This window comes from Musca domestica, unplaced genomic scaffold, assembly GCF_030504385.1.
Source record: "Musca domestica strain aabys unplaced genomic scaffold, Musca_domestica.polishedcontigs.V.1.1 59, whole genome shotgun sequence".
NCBI classification, from domain to species: Eukaryota; Metazoa; Arthropoda; class Insecta; order Diptera; family Muscidae; genus Musca; species Musca domestica.
In genome coordinates, this window is record NW_026712362.1 from 167,024 (window position 1) to 184,910 (window position 17,887).

General features: G+C 34.4%; 2 protein-coding genes across 3 annotated transcripts in view; one reads left to right on the plus strand and one right to left on the minus strand.

Moving 5' to 3' along the window:
* The window catches only part of LOC131805627 (tachykinins-like), a 68,618-nt gene extending 55,692 nt beyond the window's left edge, over positions 1–12,926 (minus strand). For both annotated transcript variants that reach the window (XM_059129025.1, XM_059129024.1), the window contains exon 1: positions 12,620–12,926. The gene's annotated coding sequence lies outside the window, so the exon portion shown is untranslated. The remainder of the gene's footprint in view (positions 1–12,619) is intronic.
* Positions 1–17,887, plus strand: part of LOC101890434 (beta-galactosidase) — a 267,558-nt gene that overhangs the window by 21,710 nt on the left and 227,961 nt on the right. The gene's annotated exons all lie outside the window — the stretch shown is intronic.

A 17,887-nucleotide genomic window follows, 5' to 3' on the forward strand; every position in this document is an offset into this window, starting at 1 on the left:
AAATTATACTAAACTTCTAAAATAGCTCCAATTTGGTATTATGTGAACGGATAGAGCTAAATACTTGAAACTTGGTATGAGAATGAAGGTAGGAACGTACCTTTGAAGCTGTTTTTGGTAAATTGTACTAAGTGTGCGAACTGTACGAAATGGTACTAAATTTGGAACACTTGGATGGAGAGAACGGATGAAGCTGGAATTTTGAAATTTGCATGTCGGTCAATTTGTTGGGAAAGATGAGATAAGGCTGGATTTTTAAATTCGGACTAGAAGTACTAGAAGTACTAAAAGCACTAAATTTGTACCTCTTGAGATTTTTGAACGGATACAGCAAAAATCTTGACATTTGGGATAAAACGTAACTTTGGAAGTAGCGTGATGTAAGTAGGTGTTTTTGGAAATGTGGAAATTTAAAATGTCGGTATTTGGGGGCTCTGCTGGTGGTTAGGGCTAAGATAAAGAGTTGGTTTTAGTACTAAACGGTACCCAACTGGCATTGCGAGACGGGTTACTGCTTAAAATCTGAAATTGGTATTAGAATCACTTTTGGTGTGTAGGGTCGAGATTCGGAGTTGGGTTTGGAAATACGCACTAAAAAGTACTAATGGTACTAAATTGTAAGTTGGGTAAGGTATTGAGTTGGTAATCTACAATTTGACATTAGGATCACCTTTTGAGCGGATTGGTTGATATATGGCGGTTGTTTGAAAATACGTACCAAAAAAGTACGAATAGTACCAAATAGTATAAACTTTGGTATTTGGGGAAGGGATGGAGCTGTATATCTGAAATTATGTGTCTCTGATGTTGTGTAGGATAGAAAAACTACTGGTTTTTCGCAATTCTAAAAATACGTGTACCAAAAGTAATAAAATACACTAAATTTGGTACCATTTGAAATTATATGGGCGAATAGTGGTAAAATCTTGACATTTTGTATCATTTCTGGGAAATAGGCTTGACGTATGGTGGTGGTATTGTTAGATCTGTACTAAATGGTACTAAATTTAGTTCCGTTTGGGTTAGGGTGAACGGTTGAAGCTGGAATTTTGAAATTTTCTATTGGTATCCTGTTGGTGATTGGTTTGTGGTAAAGAGTTGATTTTGGCAGTGTGTACTACAACTTTATGAAAAGTACAAATAGTACTATAATTGGTACAATTTGGTATTGGGTGAACAGATAATACTCGTTATTTGGAATTTGGTATTGGGTCGTTGTACATGTTTAGCCTGGACATATGAAGGTGGTTTTGGAAATGTGTACAATAATTGTACGAAAAGTACGGAATGGTACTATATTTGGTATTGAGAGAAGGGAAATTGTTACAATTCTGAGAAATGGCATTTAGACTGATGGTATCTGGGGTTGAGATTCAAAGGTGAGTTTGGAAATGTGTCTTATATTTGTACGACAAGGGTCACATTTTGAAATTTGATATTGAGATCTCTGTTGATATCTGTAGTAGAGATATGCAGATGGTTTTGCAAATGTGACTATAATTGTACGATAAGTACTAAATAGTACTAAATGTTGGTATTGTGTGAAGGAATTGAGCTGAAATCCTGACATTTGATATTTAGATAACCGTTGGTATTGAGGTTGATATTTGGATTGGTATTTGGATTGGTATTCGAAGTCTGCACTATAGTTGTTCGAAAAGTAAAAATTGAATTAAATTTGGTACTGGGTGAAGGGATAGAGCTAGAATACCGAAATTTGTCATTGAGGTCTCCCTTGGGATTGAGATTTGGCGGTGGTTTTTGTAATACGTACTATAATTGTAATAAAAGTACTTAATTTGGTATGGGTGAAGGAATAGAGCTAAAATCCTCAAATTTCATATAAAACCTTGAAAATCTGAAACTTTAGTAGTTTTGATAAAAAAAAAATGTTGTTTAATTTGACTAATTGTGAATTTTGAGTACTAAAAAGGCCTAAAACGAACTATTGCAATGAATCTAAGCCTTTAAGGTGGCCTTTTGCTGACGACGTATCGGGTAGTCGCTAGTAACAGATATAAATATTGAAAATTGGTACCTTTGTGGGGGAGGTACTGGAAGGGGTAGGCCGATATCTATTATCTTCACCCCAGATCTTGCGTTAGTGGAAATATTAAAATGTGTGAAGTTTAGAAAGAATCGGATGCTTATTTGACATTTAAATCAGCATTTTGAAAATCCTTTGTGGGGGAGGTACCAGAAGGTGTGGCCCAATATGTTCCATATTTACAATAGATCTTGTGTTGATGAAAATATTTGGATGTGCCGAGTTCGGAAGGAATGGGATGTTTCTCTTAAAATTTTTGAACATTTAGTTTATTCAAATGCTGTGCTCTCTTTATGGGGAAGATACCAGAAGTAGTGAACCGATATAGTTCATATTCACAGCAAATCTTGTGTTGATAGAAATCTCTGGATGTGCTAAATTTTAAAAGAAGGGAATGCTTATTTCGCATTTTATGAGCGTTATGGTTATTCAAATTTTTGACTCCTTTGTGGGGGAGGTATCAGAAGGAGTGGTCCGTTTCATCCGTCTTTTATACCAGATATTTTGTGGTTAGAAATATTGGGATGTGGGAAATTTTGAAGAAAGGTGGACTCTTATTTCATAATTTATAAGAGTCATAAGTATTCCAAATTTTGTATCTTCGTGGGGCGATGCTTAATGGAGTAGGCCAAGATTGCCCATTTTCTCACCTAGCGCTGATAAAAATATTAGGATTTGCAAAGTTTGCCCAAAATTAGATGATATATTCATGTTCTATCAGGTAAATTTTTTTCTGTAAAAAATTTGGGGAGGAGGTACAAGAAAGAGTGAACCGATAATACCCATATCTGAACCTAATCTAAGTTTGATAATAATATACGATTGTACCAAGTTTGAACCAAATTGAATATTTCTTTTAGAGTTATCGCCAGAGGGACACCCTTAAATTGACTCCAAATATCGTGAAATGGATTTGGTCCAAAACCGTTATTTCGATGAGTCCCGTTTTGGGCCTGCACAACTCTCGTGAAAAGACGTTTAAAGAATAAAGAGCCTCTTCGTGTAAGTTCTTAGGAAAATTTCATATCCCTTTAATAATATTTTATTTTTTTTTTAAATTAACTACAATTTTTCTTCCAAGTTTAAAAAAAAATGGAAAAAACATACTTCCCAGTAAACAATTTTTGCCGAATTCGGTCCGATTTCTGTCAGAATCTCTGAAAAAATGTCCGATTCTGATTCCGAATTCCTTCTGATTTCGGTACGAAAGTTGTATGGACGTGGTCACCGAATTCGGAAAGATTTTCTGAAAAAAATCTGAAAAAATATTAGATTTTCTGGACGAATTCGGTCCGAATTCGGTGAAAATTCTTGAAAAAATAGGAAAAAAAATTAGATTTTCGGAAAAGATTCGGAGGACAACTCCGAATTTCTGAAAGAAATCGGGCAGAATTCGTCTGGAAATTCGGCGGAATATTCAGATTTTCTAAAAGAAATCGGTCAGAATTCGAAAGAAAATTCGGAATAAAATTCAGATTTTCTGAAAAAAAAACGCTCAGAATTCGGGAGAAAGTTCCGATTTTCTGAAAGAAATCGTTCGGAATTCGGAAGAAATATCGAAAAAATCGTCACACCACTTAAAAATGAAAAAAAACACATATTTATTTAAAAAACAAACAATTTATTTCGGGTTTCGTAAAAATGTAGTTTAAATATTACATCTATAATACATTTACATTATAAATATTGTTTTATTAGGAACATAACATACAGTATTTTAATGCACAAAAGAGTTGAACAGATAACAGCACGTTTCTGTTTCAACTGCTAAACGAGAACTAAAAATAAAAGCAGTGCACACAGAAAACCGGTATGTAGTTGTTTTTGCAATTTTTTTCCATCATATTTTTTTGGGAACGAAAGAGAAAGAGGCTGATTCACAACAACAACAAAACGCACATATTTACAACGGAAAATCTAACAGTTCACAATAACAATAACAAATAGCATTTTTGCTTTGCGCTTTGTTGTTGTTGAGATCTTGAAATGAATGATCACAACAACAACTACTATGGGAGAGAATGTGTCAAACCACCACCATCCGTTTACATGTGGGAGAGAATATGCCAGAGCAATAGACAATCTACTCTCTCCGTTTGTACATTTTTCGAGTTTTTTTCGCTTAAAAACAGGAAAATGTGCAGAAATTCTAAAAAAAAACGTTTAGAAAATCGGACCAATTTCTATCAGAAATTTCTGAAAAAAACGTCAGAAATTTCGGAAAAAAATCTAAAATCAGAGCAGTCGGAAAAAATTGTTTACTGGGTTCATACAAAATAACATACATATGTATTTTCATATGGACATAGGCCATTCATTCATTGTCTTACAAAATTGTTTATTTGTTCACTTGGATGTCGACAGCGATGTCAAGTAGCCGTTGGACATTCGCATTAATGGCAGCGGTAGTGACCGACTCCCACACACATACATAATTACATACATCATATATATGTATGGTATGATGGACAGTCGATTTGTCGTAGAATCTTATACAACAGATGGTTAATTCTTCATTATTGTTGACATTGTTGCTGTTGTTGATGTTGTTTTAATGGAGAATCTTGTCAAGAAATGTAAACATAACATAGAAGTTGTTTTTTTTTTTTTTTTGTAATTTTGAAATTATAACATATTCCATGGAATTGAAATAGTCAAAGATCGAATGATTAACTTTGATTTCCCGAAGTCACCAACACATATTTTTAACAACTAATTACGGATGTTTTATGTTCATCATAAATTCCAAGTTTAGCTCAACTTTAAAAACAACCAGAAAGGAAAGCTCAAAAGTCGGGCGGGGCCCGACTATATGAGATTCTACACCGCTATGCATATTTAGTAGAGCTCTCGTAAAAAAATGAGCATTTCTGAGCTCAATGAGATATCAGGTGAAAAATATGATTATGGTAGAGACTAAATTCCGAAAGTTGGAGATCTAAACACCAAATCGGATGCAACATATGTATTGGAGCTATAGCTATATATGAAGCGATTTCCATCAAATTTAAGCATTAGCTTTTTGAACTTTGGGCTGAAATTTGCCATTTGGTGCACAAGAAACCTAAATCGGACGAAGATATATAGGGGAGCCGTATCTAAATTTGGACCGATCTTGATAAAATTTGAATCATGTATTGCTGGGCTGAATCTAATATCTGGTACTAAATATCATTTTTGTCGGGTGTATATTACGAATGTGAGGCACCAAATCGGATTGAAACATATGTATGGAAGCTATAGCTTTATCCGAACCGATTTACACCAAATTTAAAGTACTTATTTCTATATTAAATTCGGTCGAAAGTGCCCAAAATTCACTCCATTTGAACTGATATTAGCCATTTGGTGCACAAGCAACCTTAAATCGGATGAAGATATATGGGAGCTATATCCAAACTTGAGCCGAACTTGATAAAATTTGATCTATGAATTGCTAGGCTGTATCTGATAAATAAGGGACTAAATAAGGGACTCTGATAACTGGGAGTAAGGGACTTAAACACCAAAATCGGATGAAACATATATATGGAAGCTATAGCTATATCTGAACCGATTTGCACCAAATTTAAAGCACATGCTTGTGGGTTGAATTCGGTCGGATGTAGCAAAATTCACACCATTTGGACTGATATTAGCCATTTGGTGTACAAGAAACCTAAAATCGGATGAAGATATAGATGGGAGCTATATCTAAATTTGGACCGATCTTCACCAATTTCAATAGGGTTCGCCCTTGAGCCAAACAAATGTTATTTAGAAAATTGCATCTCAATCGAATAATAAATGCGACCAGCATTTTGTTCACAAAAATACATGGACAGACGGACAGACAGACGAACGGACAGACGGACGGACATGCATAAATCGACTCAAAATGTTATTCTATGCTGATCACCAAAAAGAACTATGGGTCTATCTCGTTTCCTTCTCCATGTTACAAACAAATGCACAAAGTCATAATACCCTTGCCACTATGTGGTGTAGGGTATAAAAATCATCTGCATTTTCATTGAAAAATACTCCCTAAAACTCTACGTTTTTACTATTACCCCTTAAAATCTATGTATTTTGGGTTTCCAATCTCTGAAGAATTGCTGCTAAAAATCCAAACTTTCTCTTGTAAAAATAATTTCTAAAAATCCACCATTTAGAGGCTGACAGTGATTGAAAAAAATACTCCTTAAAATCCACACATGGCGGTGTGATAGACCTTGAAAAAGTAATTTTCAAAAAATCCGCATTTCATAGGCTGATAGACCTTGAATTTGGTTTATAGTCCTTGAAAAGATATTCTTTTAATACCAGATTTTTCAAAAAATACACTTGTACACTACATTTTATGAGCCGATAGTCACAAAAAATCTAAAAAATAGAACTTTCATGCTCTGTTGACCCTTGAAAAAATATAAATTATAAATCCATGTTTTATGGGCTAAAATTGGTGGACTATTAGTCCTTAATACCTTAAAATCCATATTTTATGGAATGGAAGTTTTTTAAAAACTACCTCACGTTTTATGGTCTGATAGTCCTTGCAAAAATGTTCCCCAAAAACCGATGAATAATATTCTAACAAAATTTCAAGTTTCATTGTCTGATTTTCCAAAAAAATCACTTGAAATCTATGTCAGATAGTCCTTGAGGGTGAGATAAAAAAATCCTACAAAGTCAAACGCCATAATTTTTTAATCTTGTTTTTAAAATTTTATAGAATGAAAGCAAAAAATATCGGAAATAGCATCAAATTTTAGAATAAGTTTAGATTTGTTTGAATTGGTCACCTTTGGCACGAATTAAGGCCTTCAAAGGGCCAATGAAACCGTCACACGCTACCCGAATGTAGCTCTGCGGTATTTTGGTCACCTTTGAGGTGATTGCCAACCTTGCTTTTCAAAATACTCCAGACACAATAGTCCAACGGATTGATATCCGGAGATTTTGGTGGCCATTGTGCTCTGGAAATCAAGCGAGGAACCTTATTTTGTAACAATTCATAGGTGGCGCGAGCTGAGTGCGATGGTGCTGAGTCCTGTTGGAATGTCCAAGGTCTGCGGCCAAAATGTTCGAGTGCCCAAGGCTTTAATACACCTCTAGAATATTTTCGCAATAATATTTGGCATTTATTCTAATGCCAAGGTCGATTAATACGAGCGGAGCGGAGAGCAACCATCGGCTGTTATAATGGCCCACACCATCACCATGGCCGGCGCTTGAGTTCTGGTGGCCAACCGAAGGTGCACATTTTCAGCTGACCTCTTTGGCAAGTAAACGCGATCATTCTGTTTGTTTACAAACTACTGGACAACGAATGTTTTCTCATCGGAGAAAACAAAATTCGGCAGTTCACCACTTTCGGCCAAGCGAATCAACTATTTAGCTCCTTTGAGTCTATTTCTTTCTGTTGCGGTGTAAGTTCTTGCACTTTTTGGAATTTCAATGGCTTTACCCCGAGCTCATCTTTTCAATATTTACCGAATGGAATATTGCAATATGTTCAGCTCACGAGCCATTTTTCGCCAACTGCGACGCGGGTTTCGATCAAGTCGCTTCTTCACTTTTCGAACCATTTCTGCTGATGTTGCTGTTTTCCATTTCCGTCCACTTCCACTTCCTTGACGTCGGACTATGCTACCAGTATCGCGATGGCCAGTATAGCGATGGTAGGAGACACAAAAGATTTATTCACATTTAAATGCTGGAGTGCTCTAACGATAGCCACTTGTGGTTTTCCAGCCAAATATAAAGAAATTAGACTATCACGTTTGAGTTCCATCACGAATAAAGGTGCAAGTACATAAAAAAAGCTTGAAGTCATGGCTAGGCATATTAATGTCAAATTATAATGGAAAACGACGGCAGGATTTTAGTGCGGCTCTGTAATCCCTTTATTAAATGTCACAAAATATTCCTATATCCCATGTCTTCAAGCTTCTTATGTACTTACAGCGTAACTTTTTTTCTGGAAAATTCTCATCAAAATGCCCTGGTTCGCTTGTAAACAATATAATGAGCTGTCACTGAAATAATTTTAACAGCTGTCGGACGAGTGGCTTAGAAATGATAGCAGTCTGTAGTTGGTTGCACTTTTTTCATGTCACCCGCAGACCTTGGACATTCCTACAGGACTCAGCACCATCGCACCCAGCACGCGCCAACAAGAATGAGGTTCCTCGCTTCATTTCCAGCTCACAATGGCAACGAAAATCTCCGGATACCAATCCGGTGGATTATTGTGTCTGAAGTATTTTGAAAAGCAAGGTTGGCACTAAAAAAACACCAAAGTGTCGATCACCTCAAGCAAGCGCTTCGCCGGGAATCGGCCCAAAATATCGCAGAGCAACATTCGGGCAGCGTGTGACGGTTTCATTGGCCGTTTGAGGACCATAATTCGTGCCAAAGGTGACCAATTCGAAGAAATCTAGACTTATACCAAAATTTGATACTATTTCCGATATTTTTTGCTTTCATTCAATAAAATTTAAAAATAATGTAAAAATAATGGCGTGGGACTTTGTTGCAGTTTTTTAGCTCACCCTGTAGATTAAATTTTATTGCTTAAACGGTGTTTATAAAATGTACGTTTCTGCCTCAGATTTAAATTTAAAATCTTCTATTCTTAATTTATTTGTTTTTTTTTTTTTCAAGAAATTGTTTAAGTCTTCATGATTGCGATCCAAAAAAAGTATAAATTTAAATAAAAATAAACACTAATTCCAACTCATGAGAATTAGGGAATCAGTTTTTGAATCGGATGTAATTTCCATCTCCCTCAACATAATTAATGATTTCGCCGCGAGTTGCTTGACATGATAATGTCTTGGAGTAAACAAAGAGATGCCAAACATCCAAGCACACACACACGGATAAACCGCACGAACGCACTCATACATTGGCAAATGTCTGTGCATTTCTACGATTTTTACACATTTGAGTATCTAATCCTTAATGAAGTTTTAATATTTTAAATAAAGAATTAACGGAAAGCCCATTCCGTTGCTCATTCTGTTGCTCTGCTACTCACGTTCCCGGCAGCCAACCAACCAACCAACCAACCAGTCAGCCACATAGTATTAACACATCCGCATTAATTATTATTGTTGTTGATGTTGTTTTATGATGCTATTGCGGCGACATTTTGCCGCTGGTTGTTGAGGATGTTTCACAATAACCCCATTCGAATAAAAAAAAGAGAGAAATGTTCAACATAACCAACGAATCCGGTATGTGACTATCTGTCATATGTCATAGACGTCCTAGGCCATAAATAGCCATAATAGAAGAAGAAGAAGAAGAAGAAGCATCAGTAGCTTCTTCATGCACGCACACTCTCACACACTTACATGATATGGCCAGCCTACAAAAGAAATCTTTTTATAAGTGAATTTAATGCCGGTATTAATCCCAACTGATTAATGTGCCACACTTTGTCCGTACATCGTAGAGGTGCTAACGACAATGTCTTTCGCATCCTAGAAGCCGATGGTGTTGTTGCAACAACATATCACCGGTATTTTTAGGCCATAAGCATAAAGCGGACTAAATGAAGATACAAGCAGTTAAAGGTATTATTAAAAAATTTTAATGATTTGGACGTGCAACAATGACCAAGGAACTAGCAAGTAATAGTCGGCATTAATGCCTAAAGTAGGCAACGTGGGATGTTGTAATATTGTTATGTGGCTTTGTGGAAATTTTTAGGTTATGTTGAATGGAAGTTGAAGGTATTTCTTTGAAGGACTTCCAAGATTATAATTGTGGATTTTTAAGCCGGACTTTTTCAAGGATCGTCAGAACAGGAAACAGGGGCTGTATTAAAGAATACTCTTTTTCCAAGGGCAAGTTCAGATTTTTTTTAAGAATACATTTTGAAGAACTACTTGATTTCTGTAAGGATTTTGCAAATACTTTCGGACCATGAACCCTGGATTTGCTGGATTTTTTAAAGGACTGCCAGTTAATAAAACGTGGATTTTTAAGGGATTTTTTTGTGAGAGCCATGATTTGTGGTTCTTTTTTGGAAATATTTTTCAAGGACTGCCATTAATTTTTTTCCGAAATAATTTTTAAAGGAGAAGTGGATTTTTTTTTAATGTGGATATTTAAGGATTATGTATCGTGGATTTTTAATGACTATTTATCCATGGACAATGAATCAAACAGCCTTTAAGGACAATTGTTTAAGGGACTGTCATACCATGAAGCGTGGATTTTTTAAGGGATTCTTAAGGATTTTAAGCTCATAAAGAGTAGTTTTTTTTAAAGGACTTTCTGTCCATAAACGGTAGTAAATAGTACGAAAAACATTAAATAGTACTAAATTTCGTTTTGGATGAAGGAATAAAGCTGAAGTCTTGATATTTGATATAGATGTCACTGTAGGTGTCTGCGGTTGAGATTTGGAGGTGGTTTTAGAAATAGGAGCTATAATTGTTTGAAAAATACTAAGTGGTACTAAATTGAATATTGGGTGAAGAGATAAAGCTGGAATCCTCAAAATTACATTGAGGTCTCTCTTGGCATATGATATTGATGCGGGGTTTTTCGGAAATATGTACTATAATTGTACGAAAATTACTAAATAAATCTATGTTTGTTATTGGGTGAAAGGATACAGCTGAAATCCCTAAATTATATATGGATCTCACTGTTGGTGTCTGTGGTTGAGAGAAGCAGCTGTTTTGGGTACTAAATGTTATTAAATTTCTTAATGGGGGAATTTATAGAGCTGAAATTTAATATTGAGGTCACTGTCGGTTTCTAGGCATTACATATGGAGGGAGGCGTTGGAATATTTTTAAGGAGTAATTTTTAAAGGATTTTAATCCCATAAAATATGGACTTTAAAGGAGAACTTTCTCAGGAATACTAGTTAGATTTTTATTAAAAATTTTTTCAAGGACTTCCAGTCTTAAAAATTTGATTTTTAAAAATAAATCGATTTTTAATAAATTCCTTTGAAGGACATCTAGTCTCAAAAAAGTTAATTTTTAAAGAAATATTTTTAAAGGAGACCATAAAACCTGGACTTTTAAGTATTTTCATAAAACCTGGACTTCCAGTTATCGCTCGTGCATTTTGATTTTATTTTAATAAGGGAAATATGTTGATTTTTTCGCTTTCTTTGAGCATCTTGGTTTTCAAAATCATGAACGGGGAGGTAATAGAAGAAATGGTCCGATCTCTACCATCTTTTAACAGATCTTGTGTTGATGGAAATATTGAGATGTACTAAGTCTGAATGGAATCGGATGTTAATTTCACGTTATATGAGCTTCATGGATATTGAAAATGTTGACCCTTTGATAGGTACCAGAAGTAGTGGACCGTTGTATCCCATCTTCACACCAGTCCTTGGGCTTATAAAAATATTGTGATGTGTGTAATTTGAAGACAATCGAAGTCTTTCTTCACATTTTATAAGAGTTATAATTATTGAAAAAATTTACCCTTTGCGGGGGAGGCACTTGATGGAGTGGGCCGATATTGTCTATTTTCGCACCTAACCTAGAACTGACGCAAATATTAGGATTTGCAAAATTGAGCAAAATCGGATTTTCCTTCATTTTTTGTGCAGTAAAATATTTTTTTTGTTGTTGGAAAATTTAAATTTTTTGTGGAGGAGGTACTCGTAAGAGTGGACCAATATTATTCATTTTCGTACCTGGCCTACTTCAAATACGAAATTTGAAACAATTCCGGTAAATAATGTTGCTAAAATAATCAAAATACCGAATAATGGGAGTACTGTTATATGGGGGCTATACGAAGACGTGGACCTGCACAGACAATTTTCTGTCCTAGGATGTAGCATCCATTACGAACTTCAAATGCGAAATTTGAAACAATTTCGGTAAATAATGTCGCTAAAATCATCAAAATACCACATATCGGGAGGTACCGTCATATGGGGGGCTATACTAAAACGTGGACCTACATGGGCCATTTTCAATACCAAAAGTCCTGCAGACATAATACACATTTAAGTAAAATTTTATCAACCTACTTCATTTCGTTTGGAAGCCAGAAGCCACAGACGGACGGACATTGTTAAATCGGAAAGAATTTTATACTGTTTTGTGTTGTCTAAAATGTATATTTCGAGGTGTTACAAACGGAATGACAAACTTAATATACCCTCCATACTATGGTGGAGGGTATAAAAAGAAAGAGCTATATCAATTTTTCCGTAGTTGCAATAAATTTCGATGGAAATTATTATTTGTGCTGGAAAAATTACATTTTTTTTTAATAAATATTAAATATAAACCCATAAAATATTAAATTATGTTCCAATTGTTTTTCAAAATATCGCCAATAACTTGAAAATTTTTAATTTTATTTTTATAATTTGAAAAAAGCAAAAGAAACGTTTAAATTCCATATAATTTTTATTTGAAATCAGTTAAGTGAAATTAAACCAATATTTAATATTATCAATAATAAGCACAGAGTAAATTGTCCTCTATTTCCAGCAAATTACACTCTACTTTAATCGCCTACAATATATACTATTCAATATTTATTTATTTATTTTCCTCCTAAAAGTATGCAACATTTATATAAACATACCTTGTTGGCACAATAGAATAATACTGCTTTTATTATTGTTACAATCGCAAAAATTCACTCACTCACACACACTCTCGCACTGAAATCAATAATTCCACAAAAATTAACTATTTAAAATAATACTATTGTTAATATAATAATGTTTGCATAGTTTACTGCAGTTATTTTGTTTTTAAATAAAAAACACGCAGCGAGAGAATTTCGTTTTTTCTGTCACACAACCAAAAAATATTAAAAATGTAATGCAATTTACAAAACCACTTCGCGGGTAATAATTAATTTATTTGACAGTTTTTTTTTATTTTCTTGTAACGGTATTTTTTGTTTTAATTTTTTTTTTCAAAATAAAATCAAAAATATATTTTTTTTAATTATTGTTTCTTTTGTGGCCTCTTTTTAGCCTTCAGTGTGGTGTGTTAACACGCCAAAAGATATGCAACAACTGAGTTGAAGATCAACCACGACACGATGTTAAATACGCCGAACAAAATGTACCACAGATGGCATGCAGAGCCATTGAGAATGCACAACAACACAGACACACACACACCAAATGGGATATATTGGTATGTATGTGTGTATTGTCTAACAGTTGACTCCCACAGTACTGGTGGCAGTGGACAAGGTAAAAAGATAAACAACACACACAGCTCACACACACACGGACACAATTTTAATGCAGAGATGGGAATTCTGTTTTTTATATATCAAAGACTAAGACAAGGTGTTCTTTTCGTAAGGACAATTTACACATCATGTAAACCTTACATTGTAAAGTCAAATTTTCACTTTTATTTTTATAATTTTTATAGCATATTTTTTGGCGCTTCCAACAATGTTTAAATTTAACAAGTAAAAAAGTAGTTTTATTACCCTCCACCATTTGAAAGGAATATCAAAAATATCAAGAAGTGGATCAACATTACCAATTTTTTGTCATAGGCTGTAGTACCGATTCCGAACTTCAAATATGAAATTTGAAAAAATTCCGGCAAATAAAGTTACAAAAATCATCCAAATACCGAAGATAGGAAGGCACCGTTATATAGGGTATATACCAAAACGTAGATCCAATTTCCTGTTATAGCTTGAGTACCTATTGCGAACTTCAAATACAAAATTTCAAATAATTCCGGAGAATAGTTTATATGGCACAGAGTTAAGCTGGGAATACATAAAGTGCATATTTGGCTGGCTTAAGTCATCGGCTGGCATCTTCGGAAATGAACAATGGAGCCTAGAACCAAAGTCGAACTAAGTCAACCTAAAACTCCGTTGTTCATCTACGAAGAAGCCAGCCGATGACTTAAGCCAGCCAAATATGCGCATTATGTATTTCCACCCTTACTTTTAAGTTTATAGAATTTTACGTGCCCCTTAAAGTATGCTATAAAAATGACAAACATAAAAATTTAGAAAGTTTCCTTACATATGACCTTAACAACATGTGTAAAAGAGCCTTTACATCAGGGCTAGCCAACTACTACCAACAGAAAAGCTTTGGATGGATATGTTTCACAGACGTGAACATCGAGAGTAACTCTCACCCCCCCCCCCCCCCCCCCCCTTCTCTGTAAACATTGTGTGTATTAATTCTTTGTGAAATTGAAAATCAGGAAATCAAGCGACCGTACCTTGAAAGCTTAAAAGCTACTGAAACAAGTGAAAAGTTCTGGTGGTGAGTTTTCCTATCCATGGTGAGTTTTTGATACGCAAAACTATGATTGTGTAGTAGGTGTGTTAAATTTCACATGGACATGGATTAGAATTGTGGGTAACGTCTAAAAGTATGCTATAAAATAGTACGATTACAGTTGACCGAACTTAGAAGACCCAGAGGATTTTAATAACCAAAGAAACCAAACCTCATAAAGGAAGTAAGTTTTCTGTCTTTAGAAGATATCTAGAAGCCTTTTGTCTTTGGAAGACTTTTAGAAGGCCTTCTGTACATGGAAACCCCTAAGAAGTTATCCAGCCTCTTTTGAAGGCCATAAAAATATTATATCTCTTTCGGAGTTCTCTCGCCTTTGAAGTCTTTTCGATATTGAAAACCTTCAAATATCTTCCTTATTAAAGAACTGCTAAATCTATTCAACCTATAATGCCTATACAACCTTTTATATTTATCGAGGAACTTTAAAAGCTTTTTTTCTATAATTATATTCTCTGCTCCTTAAAGAAGGCCTTCCAAAGCTTTTCTCCATTTTAAATACCCTCAAAGTCCTCTTCTTCATATTTAATTAATTACTTCAAAAGCTCCTTTCCCTATTGAATATTCTTAAAGTCCTCTTCTCCCTTTAAAATAACTTAGGCTTTTCTTTCTATGGAATGTTCTTCATTCGATTAAAATATCTCTCAAAGGCTTTTCTTTCAATTAAAAAAACAAAGGATTCTGTCTACAATGCCTACAAACGAGCTTTCTCTCTATAAGCTGGTTTCTCTATATAAAATATTTATAAGCTTGGCTTTCTAAAGAAGATCTCCAAAAGTGCATCTCCCTGTAAATTACCTTCAAAAGCTCTTTTCATATCCTCAAAGTCATCTTCTCTCTATTAAATAACTTTAAAAGCTTTTCTCTCAGTTGAAGACATTCAAAAGCTCTTTACTCGATTAAAATATATCTTCTCTCGATTAAATATCAAAAAAGCCCCATATATCTATCAGGGAGCTATAAAAGCTGTTTTCTCTATAAAAATATTCAAAAGCCCTGCTTCCTTAAAATACCTCCAAAAGCTCCTATCCCTCTGAAATACCTTTAAATTCTCTTTTTTCTATTAAAGTCCTGCAAAATATCTTCTCTGTATTAAATTATTTCAAAAGCTCCTCTCCATAGGGATTATCTTCAAAAGCTATTCTCTCTATTGAATAACTTCAATAGCTCTTCTCTCTGTGGAACACATTCAATAATTCCTCAATCGAATAAAATATCTCCCAAAGGCTCTTGTCTCTATATTACACACTACAAAAGCTTCTCTCTACATTCACTATCTTCGCTCCATGAAGAGCTTGGGAAGATATTCTCTCCACCAAAAATTTAAATTCTTCAAAATAAGACCTACAGAAGCTTTATATTGAAAGCTCCATTCTCTTAAAACTTACCTATACATAGAAGACCTTAAAATGATCACTATTCTGTAGAAGACCTTCAACAGCAAAGGTCCCTTCCTAATGGGCCATCCTACAATTCTATTATCTTTATGGATGATCTCTCCCTTACAGAAGGTATTTAAAGGGTATATTTAGGAAAACTTTAGAAAATATTTGACATGATTTCCGACGATAGAAGAAATGCCCTCCATGGAAGTCCATAAAATGATCTTCTCGTTGTGGAAGGTATTAGAAAGATCTTTTCTTAAAAGATGACCGTAAAATTGTATTCTCTTTGTGGAATATCCTAAGAAGAAGAAGAACGTCTGCGGAATACATTTTGAATCTCTTCTGTGTAAGAAAAAAAGAAAATCTTTAAAGACCTTCAAAAGATAAGATTGCTCTTCCGAAGGTCTTTAAAATCTCTTCTTCTTTTAAAAGGTCTTCTCTATAACAGAATTTAAAAATGTATTTTCTCTATTAAATATTTCCATAAGACCTGCTGACTGCTACACAACTTCAAAGGCTACCTTCTCCTGTGTATTATTGATTTTTAAAAGCATTTTACTCTACCGAAAATATTTGAAAGATCTAGGTTCACTTCAGTAGCTTTTCCATCTATTAAAGACCTTCAAAATATTTCGCTCTACCGAAGACCTTTAAAATCTCTTCTCTTCTTAAAAGCTTTTCTCCATTAACCACTTTAAAATTGTATTTTCTCCATTAAATATTTTCATAGGATATGCAGAATGTTACACACCTTCGCAGCCCTCTACTGGGTTTTGTTGACTTTTAAAGCTTTTAACTGTACGGAAAATATTTAAAAGCTCTAGGCTCACTGTGGAAATAGCTTTATTCCATAGAAGAATATCAAAATTTTAGCTTTTTTTAGAAAACATTTATTATTTATTTTAGCAATAAAATCTTAACTACTAAGTGCCCTCTTCAGATATAAGACCTTCTCAAGTCTTCACGAGGTTCAGACAAATATAAACACTTTTACCCAAAAAAAAAAAAAAAAAAACTCATTTAGTTGGGTTTACCTTTATATAAAATTTGTAAGTCTACTTTTCCATCCCTGACACCAATCACATTTGCTAATAAAACTGTCCTCTTCACATTCAGGACCTTCTTAAGCCTTCATAGGGTTCAGATAAATAAAAACACTTTTAACCAAAAAAAAAAAAAAAATCATTTAGTTGGGTTTCCCTTTGTATACAATTTTGTAAGTCTACTTTTCCATCCCTGACACCAATTAAATTTGCCATTAAAACTGCCCTCTTTAGATATAAAAACTTCTTTAGTCTTTCTAGGGTTCAGAAAAATATAAGCTCTTTTATCAAAAAAAAAAAAAAAAAAAACTCATTTAGGTGGTTTTCCCTTTATTTACAATTTGCTATTGTACTTTTCCATCCCTGACACCAATCACATTTGCCATTAAAACTAGAGAAGCAACAATTGGCTGTTTATTTGTCATAGCGTGCCATGAAAGGGAAATCTGTAAAATTCACACAAACATGCATACACCCATACATTGGCAATACACACACAACAAATTTGTATGGATGGGCCTCCTCTCTGAGTGATGCCAAACAACACAAAAAGCCGTACACATTCAAAGAGCCTAAAAGTAGGCACAGGAAAAGATATCATCAGTGAGTGTTCGTTCGTTCTTCGTTCATCGATTCAATGGCATTGCTGGCTGCTGTTGGGATTTGTCAATGTGTTTGTGGCAAACTAAAGAGAAAGAGAGCAAGAGAAGCAAAAAAGAGAGTTTTTCTGGTTCCCAAATGCCAAGAAACGACAGTAGATTGGGTCGCCTTTAATGTTTGCCTTTCGGTAACACGTTCACATTGAACGGTCATGCGTAATGGTTTTGCTTGTGTGTTTTGCAAATGCATGTTTGAGTGTGAACGGCTTTTGTTGTGTTGTGTTTTGGCCAAGTGAACGACAATTTTTTGAATTGTCACATGAGTGTATGGACATTATTGTTCTAGGCATAATTTAAACAACGAGAAAAAAAGTGAAAACAACAAAAAACACAAAAAAAGTAAAACAATAGCAGCAGCAAAAGCAACATTTCATTCATATTCATAATACATTTACAGTTCTTAAGGCGCGAACACACAAACACACATAGGCACACATAGACTCGCACACCACCCAGACACTTAACATTGC